Source organism: Pan troglodytes, chromosome 14 (genome assembly GCF_028858775.2).
Source record: "Pan troglodytes isolate AG18354 chromosome 14, NHGRI_mPanTro3-v2.0_pri, whole genome shotgun sequence".
Lineage (NCBI taxonomy): Eukaryota > Metazoa > Chordata > Mammalia > Primates > Hominidae > Pan > Pan troglodytes.
This window is the reverse complement of record NC_072412.2, coordinates 90848823-90861018: the sequence shown is the minus strand read 5'-3', so window position 1 is coordinate 90861018 and position 12196 is coordinate 90848823. Positions and strand designations below refer to the sequence as shown.

At 37.2% G+C, this 12196-nt stretch overlaps 1 long non-coding RNA gene across 1 annotated transcript in view; it reads left to right on the top strand.

Annotated features, from left to right (window-relative positions):
- Window positions 1-3003: 3003 nt before the first annotated feature.
- LOC129136787 (uncharacterized) overlaps window positions 3004-12196 on the top strand; it is a 147088-nt gene continuing 137895 nt past the window's right edge. Inside the window, exons 1-2 of the long non-coding RNA XR_008538705.2 lie at window positions 3004-3102; window positions 4350-4401. This is a non-coding gene — a long non-coding RNA (uncharacterized LOC129136787). The remainder of the gene's footprint in view (window positions 3103-4349; window positions 4402-12196) is intronic.

The window sequence follows — 12196 nt, the reverse complement described above, 5'->3', positions numbered from 1 at the left end:
AGCAACTGAGCCCTGGGTTGCTTGGTGCAGCAAGCACCAAAAAAAATCATTTTTCCTTCCTATTCTTCTGGGTCTGTGATGGGAGGGGCTGCCATGAAGGTCTCTGAAACGCCCTGGATACATTTTCCCATTGTCTTGGCTATTAACATTCGGCTCCTTGTTACTCATGCAAATTTCTGCAGCTGCCATGAATTTCTCCTCAGAAAATGGGTTTTTCTTTTCTACTACATGATCAAGCTGCAAATTTTCCAAACTTTTATGCTCTGCTTTCATTTTAAATATAAGATCCAGTTTCAGATAATCTCTGTTTACCCATCTGAGTGTACATTTTCAGAAACAGTCAGGTAACATTGTGTATGCTTTGTTACTTAAAAATTTCCTCCACCAGATATCCTAAATCATCTCGCTCAAGTTCAAAGTTCCATAGGTCTCTAGGACAGGGGCATAATACAGCCAGTCTTTTTTGCTGAAGCATAGCAAGAGTGACCTTTACTCCAGTTCCCAAGAAGTTCCTCATCTCCCTCTGAGACCACCTCAGCCTGGACTTCATTGTCCATATCACTATCAGCACTTTGGCCAAAATCATTGAACAAGTCTCTAGGACATTCCAGATTTTCCCACATCTTCCTATCTTCTTCTGAGCCCTGCAAACAATTTCAACCTCTGCTCATTACCCAATTCCAAAGGTGCTTCCACTTACCCAATTCCAAAGGTGCTTCCACATTTTCAAATATCTTTAGAGCAGTACCCGACTCCTGGTACCAATTTTCTGTATTAATTCATTCTCACACTGCTATAAAGAACTACCTGAGACTGAGCAATTTATAAAGAAAAGAGGTTTAATTGACTCAAAGTTTTGCAGTTTTGCAGGAAGCATGAACAGAAGGCCTAAGGAAACTTAGAATCATGGCAGAAGGTGGAGGGGAAGCAAGCATTTTTTTTTTTTTTTTTTGGAGATGGAGTCTCGCTTTATTCCCCAGGCTGGAGTGCAGTGGCGCAATCTCTGCTCACCGCAAGCTCTGCCTCCCAGGTTCGCGCCATTCTCCTGCCTCAGCCTCTGGAGTGTTAGCCAGGATGGTCTCAACGTCCTGACCTTGTGACCTGCCCTCCTCAGCGTCCCAAAGTGTTGGGATTATAAGCGTGAGCCACTGTGCCCGGCCAGGGGAAGCAAGCATTTCTCACCATGGTGGAGCATGAGAGAGAGAGAGAGCCAGGTGGAGCATGAGAGAAAGAGAGAGCAAAGGCCAAAGTGCCACACACTTTTAAACCATCAGCTCTTTTGAGAACTCACTATCATGAGAACAACATGAGAGTAATCTGCCCTCATGATCTAATCACCTCCCACCACGTCCTGCCCCCAACATTGGGAATTCAAATTCGACATGAGATTTGGATTGAGACATAGAGCCAAACCATATTACTCTTTCAGAAATGTCATTACCACTATGAAAATGGACCAACACAAATGAAGTTTGGAAAGATACTTCTTACAGTCAAGAATTATACTAAAACCATATAAAAATATTAAATTATGAGATATAAAAATAACATGATATAATTTTAATCACTTTTAATAAGAGTCTTCCATAAAGAATCAAAAAAGTGGATACATTTTTTAAGGTAATTGAACCAATAAAACAAATCTTCCCAGTTTAAGAAAAGAATAAATTATTGAAATACCCACATTAAATTGAAATTTATTAAAGTTTCTAAAATGTCCCACAGTAACAAAACATCTTTAAATTGACCTGAGTTAAATGTTCACCCTCGGGAGAAGATTTTGTTCATTGTTTCTTTGAAAACAATCTAGTAACATCCCTTTAATATCAATTTGAAAAGTGCTATATATATACCTTTGAAATTATACTTCCTATATGACTGAAATTTTGTATTCTTTCCTAACCCTTCTCCACCATTCCAATTTATAACTTTCAAAAGTTAAAAGTATGGCTGACGTAATATTAAAATGAACTTGTGTCAAAACTTTTTCTTTTCAATGGGGTGATCAGAGAATATTAAATCTAATTCAGGGAAAATTCAAGGGGAACTACAGAAAAAATGCTGGAATAAGCTTGCTGCTTTACACACAAAACTACTTAGTGTCCCATGAATTTGGGGGTTATATTTTCTATTGAACAGTAATAATGTCCTTCCACATATGAATGCAATAAAGAGCAATAACACACTATTTTTTTCTACTTACCAGTTACTTTCCTCAATATAAAGTAAGATATACGGACAGAGAGTTACTTGTTAACATTGATTATGCTGATACTGTGTCCAGAATTGGTGAGTTCTTGGTCTCACTGACCTCAAGAATGAAAGCACGGACCCTCGTGGTGAGTCTTACAGTTCTTAAATGTGGTGTATCTGGAGTTTCTTTTTTACTGGTTGGTTCGTGGTCTCACTGACTTCAGAAGCGAAGCTGCAGACCTTCGCAGTGAGCGTTACAGCTCTTAAAAGCAGCACATCTGGACTTTTTCGTTCCTTCCCGTGGGTTCGTGGTCTCGCTGGCCTCAGGAGTGAAGCTGCAGCCCTTCACGATTAGTGTTACAGCTCACAGGTGGACCCAAAGAGTGAGCAACAGCAAGATTCATTGCAAAGAGCAAAAGAACAAATCTACCACAGCATGGAAGGAGACCGGACTGGGTTGCCTGTGCTAGGTTGGGCAGCCTGCTTTTATTCCTTTATCTGGCCCCACCCACATCCTGCCAATTGGTCCATTTTACAGAGAGCTGATTGGTCCATTTTACAGAGAGCTGATTGGTCTATTTTGACAGAGTGCTGATTGGTGCAGTTACAATCCCTGAGCTAGACACAGAGTGCTGATTGGTGCATTTACAATCCCCTAGCTAGAAATAAAAGTTCTGCAAGTCCCCACCAGGCTAGATACAGAGTGCTGATTGGTGTATCCGCGAACCCTGAGCTAGACACAGAGTGCTTATTGGTGCATATACAATTCTCCAGCTGGACATAAAAATTCTCCAAATCCCCACCCAACTCAGGAGCCCAGCTGGCTTTGCCTTGTCGAGGCCGCTCCAGGGCTGTGGGTGGAGCTGCCTGCCAGTCCTGTGCCGCGCGCCGGCACTCTTCAGACCTTCGGTAGTTGATGGGACCTGGCGCCGCGGAGCAGGGGGCGGAGCAGGGGATGGCGCCCGTCGGGGAGGCTCCGGCCGCGCGGGAGCCCACCACGGGGCGGGGGGCGCTGGGCATGGCGGGCTGCGGGTCCTCAGCCCTGCCAAGCGGAGGTGGCTGAGGCCCGGGGCGAGAATTCGAGCGCGGCGTGGGCGGGCCGGCAGTGCTGGGGGACCTGGCGCACCCTCTGCAGCTGCTGGCCCGGGTGCTAAATCCCTCACGGCCCGGGGCCAGCGGCGCCAGCCGGCCACTCCAAGTGCGGGCCCGCGGAGCCTGCACCCACCCAGCGCTGGCCCGCGAGCGCTACGCGCAGCCCCAGTTCCCGCCCTCGCCTCTCCCTCCACATCTCCCCTCAAGCAGAGGGAGCCGGCGCTGGCCTCGGCCAGCCCAGAGAGGGCTCCCACAGTGCAGCAGCGGGCTGAAGGGCGGAAGGGCTCCTCAAGCGTGGCCAGAGTGGACACCGGGGCCGAGGAGGCGCTGCGAGCGAGCTAGGGCTGCTGGCATGTTGTCACCTCTCAATATGACAATGTAAATATTAGTTACAAATTATCAAATGGGTGTTTTATTATATTTACCTGGGAATAGACTTTAAAGTTTTACAAACAAATATCCAAATACAAACAAGAAATAAGGCGGCCTTGATATATAAAACTATGCATTTATTGATTCATTAAAATCCTGTGTCTTTCCTGTGATTCAGTATGGACATTGGATTACATATGACTTTATGTTCCAAGTATGCATGTGTCTAACATCAGTTACAACAGTTTACGTATATGAAGAGTTCAATGTAAACAGGCATGTTTGTAATTAAACTTATAAGCAAAAAAAAAAAATCTTTCAACTTGTTTAAAATAGGCAGTCTAAAATTGCCTTTAGGTTTTATTCTCTAATATACATAAAATTTAAAAAACTGATTTCTAGTCTACAAATATGCATTGATTGTAATCTTTTATTATGAGGCTTAATTCATTTCCAGTAGATATCAGAAGACAGAAGGAATGGAGATTAATGATAATGATAATATAGATTATCTTAATCATTGTTAAACAAGTATTCCTAGGTATACACATATAAGTAAAACCAAGTTTTTGAAAAAAAAAGACATATTGCAATACAGTGATAATATGCTGCTGTTACATATGAATCATGTTATTCTTTAATATATTCTGGGTGAGTTCTCTTACTTTCTATTTATTTTGTTATAATTATAGGTGCAGAGAAAAGTCAGTGGGTTCAGCCTTGCCAGATAAAAAGTAATCAAAGGTAAAAATGAATCAAGATTACTTTTGCATAAACACGTCTTCTTTAAATCAACCTGATCTCTCTTTGAAACGTAATATCTCATATGAATTTAAACATCTTTTTTCTTGCATTCTTCTTTTCATAGACAAAGGAATTTTTAAAAAGTTTCTATTAGCAATTCTTTGATATATAGGGTCTATTCTCTTCAAAAATTGAAGTACATAAATTACAAATTTAGGTTATAAATTTAATAAATTTGTCTTCTACTTGTTGGGAAAATATTGAGAATAATCAAAACTTAAGAAGGAATAAATCTGAAAGTTATAAGCATAGATATTGTGAAGCAGTAAAAACAAAACATAAAAACTTTAGATAATTTAGTCTAAAAATTAACTCTTCTCTCTGAATTTAAAGATGTTAGAACACATTTACTAAACTAAATGAAGATTAATTGAAAACATATCTAAAGTGGATTTTTTTAATAATTTGGAAAATAGCACATGATACCTTATGGCTGGTATATAGCTACACTGACACATTTAAGCCTATTTGGGGAAAAATAAACAAACCAAAAATAGGATATTGATCTATGGCTTAAAGACGTTGGATATAAAGAGACAATTATGCAGCTAAAAACACATGGGTATTTATTATTTGTGAAGTGATTTTATTTCAGGATTGAAGTTTATGAAAACGGCATATCACTTTTATTTAATTAGTTATACTTTACCAACTTTCATTGTGACAATTTTTCTTCAAATTGTTTCCATAGAAATTGCAAAACATAAAATTCATTTAGTATAACTAAAATTCCTACACATGTTTAAGTATGTTCTTTTAAATCATTTATTTTTAAATAAAATTACATATATTTATCATGTGCCGACATAATGTTTTGAAATACATACACGTTGTTGAAGGCCTAAATTGTGCTCACTGACATATGCATTACCTGATATACTCATCTTTTGTGTGCGTGTATGTGTGTGTTTGGTGAAAATACTTGAAATTTACTCTAGTAGTGATTTTCAAGTATACAATGCATTGTAATTGACTGTAGTTGCCATGTTGTCCAATATATCTTTGAATTTATACTTCCTATATGACTGACATTTTGTATTCTTTCCTACCCTTCTCCCCCAGTTCTTAGTAACCAACATTATACTCTGTCCTTTTGTGAGTGAAACTTTTAAAAATTCCACATATATGTGAATTTGCCTTTCTGTGCCTAGCTCATTTTACATAACATGATGTCCTCCAGGTTCATCCATGTTGTAACAAATGATAGAATTTCTTTCTTTTATAAAGTGAGATAGTATTTCATTGTGTATATGTACCACATTTTATCCTATGATAGATACTTAGGTTGACTCCATTTCTTGGCTACTATGAATAATATTGCAATGAATATTTCTTTAAAATACTGATTTCATTTCCTTTGGATATGTACCCAGTATTTGGATTGCTGGATTATATGTTAGCTCTGTTTTTAAGTTTTGAGGAACTTCCTTGCAGTTTTCCATAATAGCTTTACTAATTTACATTGTCACCAACAACATGCAAGTGTTTCCTTTTCTCCACATCCTTGCCAGTACTTTTTATCTTTCATCTGATTATAAAAAACATTGTAACAGGGTGAGATAATATTGTGATTTTAATCAGCTTTTCTCTGATGATTAGTGAGGATGAGCATTTTTTTATACACGTATTTACCATTTATGTGTCTTGTTCTGAGAAAAATCTTTTCAACTCCTTTGCCCATTTTTGTAATTGTGATATTTGTTTTCTCTCTGTATAGTTGTTTGAGTTCCTTATATATTCAAGATATTAACCCACTGTTAGATGTATAGTTTGCAAATATATTTCCCATTATATAGGTTGTCTCTTCACTTTGCTGATTGTTTCCTTAGCTGTGCAGTAATGTTTTAATTTGTATAATCTCGTTTGTAGATTTTTTTGATTTTGTTGTCTGTATTTTTTGGGTTATATCCAAAAAATAATTTCCCAGACCAACACCATGGATCTTTTCCCCTGTTTTCTTCTAGTAGTTTTATGGTTTCAGGTCATATGTTTAGGGATTTAATCTATTTTGAGTTGATTTGTATATGGGGTGTGAGATTAAGGCTTAATTTCATTCTTCTGCATGTGGATATCCAGTTTTCTCAAAACCATTTATTAAAGAAAATGTCCTTCCTCTATGGTTTGTTCTTGGCACCTTTATCTAAAATCAATTGACAACAAATGTGTAGATTTATTTCTGGGTTCTCCATTCTGTTCTATTGGTCTACATGTATGCTTTTGTGTCATTACTATGCTGTTTTGATTACCATAGCTTCATAGTATATTTTGAAGTTAGGTAGTATGACACCTTCAGCTTTTTTCTTTTTGCTCAAGCTTTGGCTACTTAAATATGGAGAAAGTAGTATGTTCCATTCTCCCTCCATATGAAATATGTTCTTATTCCGGTGCTTAAATGGACCATTCCCTTTTAAATAAAGCATGATCCATGGACTGTCAGCAGGAATATCAGCTGTTAGTGTGTGAGAAAGGCAAAATTTCAAGTCCCACCTCACATTTTTAAATCAGAATCTAAATGTTAACAAGATGGCCAGTGGTACCTATGTGCATTAAATTTTGAGCAGAGCTGGAATGTTCAATAAGTTAAACTGTTGCTCTCACAAGCATCATTTTTTAAACTCTTGATTTTCAATTCTTCATTTTGTGGTGACAATGACAAAAGAGACTTGCAGTTTAACTGTGAGCCTTGCAACATACTTATGCATTAATAAATTGATAAGAATTTATTATTATACCCCCTGTTTGGCTTTTTTTAGTTTCAAACCAGTCTCACCATATGAAAAAACATGGGTTATCTGCATAATAACTATAAACTAGTTTGTGATTAAAATAAGACAATAAAAATAATCTACAGAACAATATCAAAGTTGAGAAAGCATGAGTGAAAAAAAGTGCTCTGAGGTTTTGAAGTTGAGATTTCATTAGTGATTAAATTAAACGTTTTTTTTTTTCAGTGTAATACTTTATTTTCTATTGTATTAAACAAATGCCAGGAAAAACATTATACATTTTAATAATTTAAGTACTTATGTTGACATTTTTGAGTTAACCAATAAAGTAATATCAATAATTATCCAATTAGTTAACACAGAAATACACACACACACACACACACACACAAAGATTTCAGAGAAAAATCAATTAACCCAAATGAAGAAAGGATAAGAAAGAGAAAAAAAATCAAAGAAACAGAAAGTGAATGCTAAGTAAAAAGCATAAAATAAAATGGTTGGAAAGTCCAAATAATAGTAATTAAGACAAATATAAATGGCTAACAATACAATTAAAAAGAACTTTGCAAACTCCAGCTATTTTAAAGGGACACCTAAAAAAGGAATAAAGATCAAAGATAGCCCAGGAAAACTTTAAGCACATAAGTGAATGTAGCTATTTCAATACTAGATAAAGTCTTAGAAGAAAGGTCCTTAAAAATAATGAAACATTTAATTCAGCAGGTAGATATTACAAATATAAATTTTTATGAACTTACATGCAAAAGCTCATACAGTAAGGCTGCTGTTAACCTAAGAAGAGCTGCCCAAGTTCTTTGAAGGATGGAAAAACAAATAAACAAATAATAAGAAGAATACATTATGTTTTTATGACTGAAAGGTGGTACCTGGTTTACTTAGAACAGCATGCACAGCTAGCAGACATAGGGGACAGTTCAGATTATCAACAAAGTGGATGAGCTAATGCATATAGCTGGAATAGATTTTAAAGCTTTTGTGGATCAAAGACAGACCAGCCAATGGGCTGATACATGGCTGTTACCTGGAATTAATGCAGAGAATTATGGAAACAAGATAAACCAAGACGAAGATAAGATTTGGGGAAATATCTGAGGTCGTGAATCTCTGAAATTAATAAAGGGAAAGAATTTATGAGGCTATGATTTTGTATTTTGTATCTGGACTATATGTACTGGTTTTCTGTCAGTCTTTGTGGTTTATGAAGATATTCTGGGTAGTCATCACATGGACATGCTGATTAGGATGAATTCATTGACACCTCTGTTTTTGGACTCTATAAAGGTCAGCCAAACATATGGCCCCAAACAGCTTATATTCCTAAATCTTGCCAAGTTTGGAAAATTGAACCTACATTGCATATCAGAAAAAGACAATTTTATTCAGCAACTCATAAGTATTTTGTACAGACCAGGGTACTGTACAATATTATCTTCTAACTTAATAGCCCAGTTTTCTCTGTGGAAGCCAGGTATGCTTAGAGTATTACAGTGATGCCAGCTACTGAGGTTTAAACATGAAAAAGGTTGATATTGTTTCAAAAATGTCTAACATCGTAACAGGACTGAAATAAGTCATGCCTAGTTGGAAGTGTATGCAGCCTTCGATCTTGCTAATGCATCTTTATTAGTTCTCTTCAGTTGCCTTCATTAGTCCTCTTCAGTTTGCCTTCACTTGGCAAAGCATATATTATGTGTTTTCAGTCTCCTGTGTGTCGAGCTAATCCTAGCTCAATGAAAAATGTTGATAACATGCAAATATTTTATTATAATGATGATATTTTGCTAAGGGTTCACATTGAAAATACATATTTACATATTACTTTGATTACTACCAAAAGAACTAGAATGAAGACAAAATCAGTGGTTTAGCCTCTCCCAGCCTATGTTAAGCTCTATGTATGCTGAAGCACACAGCCTATTAAGAACAAACTTTTCATCTACAGTTACCAACCACAAACAAGAATTTTCAACTGGAATCTTACATCTGGGAATTTTACTGTGAACTCTATCCTAAGTCATTAGCTAACTACCAAAATTAAGTGCTTCATACAAGTAAAGCACAAAAGCACAAAAGCAGTGAAAATACAATAAAACAAGCCTTGCCATGAAAACTGCTACCTTCTCAAGACTCCACAGAATTAGAAAAACATCTGTAGCTAATTTCACATCTTGGTTGAACGTTTGGTAAAAAAATGCTAAGGAGACTGAACACTTCACTGAAATTTCTTCAACTGTTAGGTATAAGTCGGTAGCCTATTTGTGGGCTCAAAGGGAAACAAATTATTTTACTGTCTTATTGATAAAACAAAACAAAAACAAAACAAATGTCATGTCCCTTCAACCCTACATTATTATCTTATAACAAGTCTTTTCTGAAACAAGCTTAAGATTGAACAATACCTCAGATTTTCACTAAAGAAATGACACTTCAAATTAAGAAATAATTCTTATCCAAAACAACTCAGCCATTTTTATGGCCATGTGTCTCTCCACCCATTATACCCAGAGACTTAACAGTGTTAGTTATTACACTGCTGATAAAGACATACCCGAGACTGGGCAATTTACAAAAGAAAGAGGTTTAAGTTTAACTGGACTCACAGTTCCATGTGGCTGGGGAGGCCTCACAATCATGGCAGAAAGCAAGAAGGAACAAGTCACATCTCATGTGGATGGTGGCAGGCAAAGAGCATGTATAGGGAAACTCTCAGTTTTAAAACCATCAGATCTTTTGAGACATATTCAGTATCACAAGAACAGCACAAGACAGACCCACCCCCATGATTCAATTACCTCCTACGTGGTTCTTTCCATAATATGTGAAAATTGTGGGAGTTACAATTCAAGATGAGATTTGGGTGGGGACACGGCCAAAGCATATCACTTACTGTTTTATTAAAACTTAAACTTTTGGCGCAAGTTGCACCTTTATTTACAAGACTCATCTATTGAAAAGAAAACATGGATAAATACAAATTAGTGTCAAGCTGTGTAATAACATCATGATGCTAAACTGCTTCTAACATATAACACATACTATCCCTAAGCACTGGAATGGGACTTGTGTGCAATTCTTAGCCGTAGAGTGTACAACCATGAGTTAAATGAAATATATTTTACTTGGATTTATAGGCCATAGTAATTATTTACTATATAATTAGGTCATTGAGGCCTCTAATACTGGATGATAAACACACACCGACATAAGGTACTTCCTTACGAAAACAGGTATGACAATTTAATCATAAACTTATTTATGCTATGTAGGAACATATCCATAGGAAGCAACCCTATCAAGAGTAAGGCAGACAGCTTGCATGTAGTCACCATACTTTCTTCTCCAAAGAAGAGCTCTCCAGGGCAAGCTGACTCAGCCATCCTTAAGTACCTAAACATGGTTATATTTCCCTCTGACTTTGAAACAGAGCCAATTGTCCCATAGAACTAATGTTTATTGTTTTCTGATAAATGTAGATATTGACCTCCTGGTCTTAAAGCTTGAAACTTGTATCTGTCTTATCTGAGTTCCTTCCTCAGGAAACTGACCATCAAGCCTCCCAGATGGTATCAGGGAACTGAAACTCACCAGATCCTTGAATCTGGACAATGAGATGTCAGACCCCTCACCCATCACGATTGCCTAACTGACCACCTCCTTCCTGTTGGCTAACTTATCTTCCTTAACCCTCCTTAATTCCTGTTTTCCCACACTTAAGTTACAATCCTTCCCTGCTAAATCAACCCCCAATTGTAGTCAGTTGGGGAGATGGATTTGAGACTGATCTCCCATTCTCCTTGGCTGCAGCACTTGAATAAAGCATGTCAATACCCATTGTCTTAGTGATTGGCTTTATGTGGGGAGACCAAGAGGACCTAGACTGAACTCCTGGTGTTTAGGTGACAACTTGTCTGAATCTATACACATCTAGTATTCAAGGGATTAGAAACAAGAAGTATTTCATCAGGAATAGTCACAAGACTCTCTCTTTTTCAAATAGCATGCATTTTCAGAAGACTGGTGCATTGTTCTCCCTTTCTATTGCACCTGGTTTCACCGCAGCATACAGATAGACTGCTTTGTAGAGCTAATATTGAGGATAACAGGATAGATGACCTGAGACACTGACTTTCATTCAGATGGTACCAGGGCCTTATAGTCATTTCCTAGGATTGCCACAACAAACTACCACAAACTGGCTGGCTTATAAAACTCATACATTTACTTTCTCACATTTCTAGAGGCTAGAAGTCTGAAATCAAGATGTGAGTAAGACTATGCACTGTCGTCAAGCTTCTATAGGTTGTCAGTAATCTTTGGCATTCCTTGGTTTGCAGCTGCATAACTCCAATCTGTTTCCATAGTCATATGGCCATCTTCCATCTGTGTATTTGTTTTCATATGTGGTTCCCTTTTCTGTGTTTCTGTTTGTGTATCTCTTCTCCTCTTATGAGGACACCAGTCATGCTGGATGAAAGACATACCCTACTCAAGTATGACCCCATTTAAGTTACATCTAGTTATATCTCAAAAGGCACTATTCTAAATAAGGTCACCTTAACAGGTACTAGTGAGTAGGACTTCAGCATACCTTTCTGAGGAACTCAATTGAACGCACCACAGTGCTCTCTCCACTAACATGAGTACATCCATTATAAAAATAGGTTGACTATGGAGAATTGATAGAGCTCATCACTTTGAAAAATCAGTGCTCTTGCAGGCATACCTCAGAGATAATGTGGGTTCAGTTCCAGACCACTGCAATAAAGCAAATAGGACAATAAAACTAGTCCTACCATATTTTTGATATCCCATTGCATATAAAAGTTAAGTTTACACTGTACTATAGTTTATTGAGTGTGCAGCATAATTATGTCTACATTAAAAGTGTACACACCTTAATTTAAAAATACCTTATTTCTAAAAAATGCTAATGATCATGTGAGCCTTCAACAAGTCATAATCTTTTTGCTGGTGGAGGGTCTTGC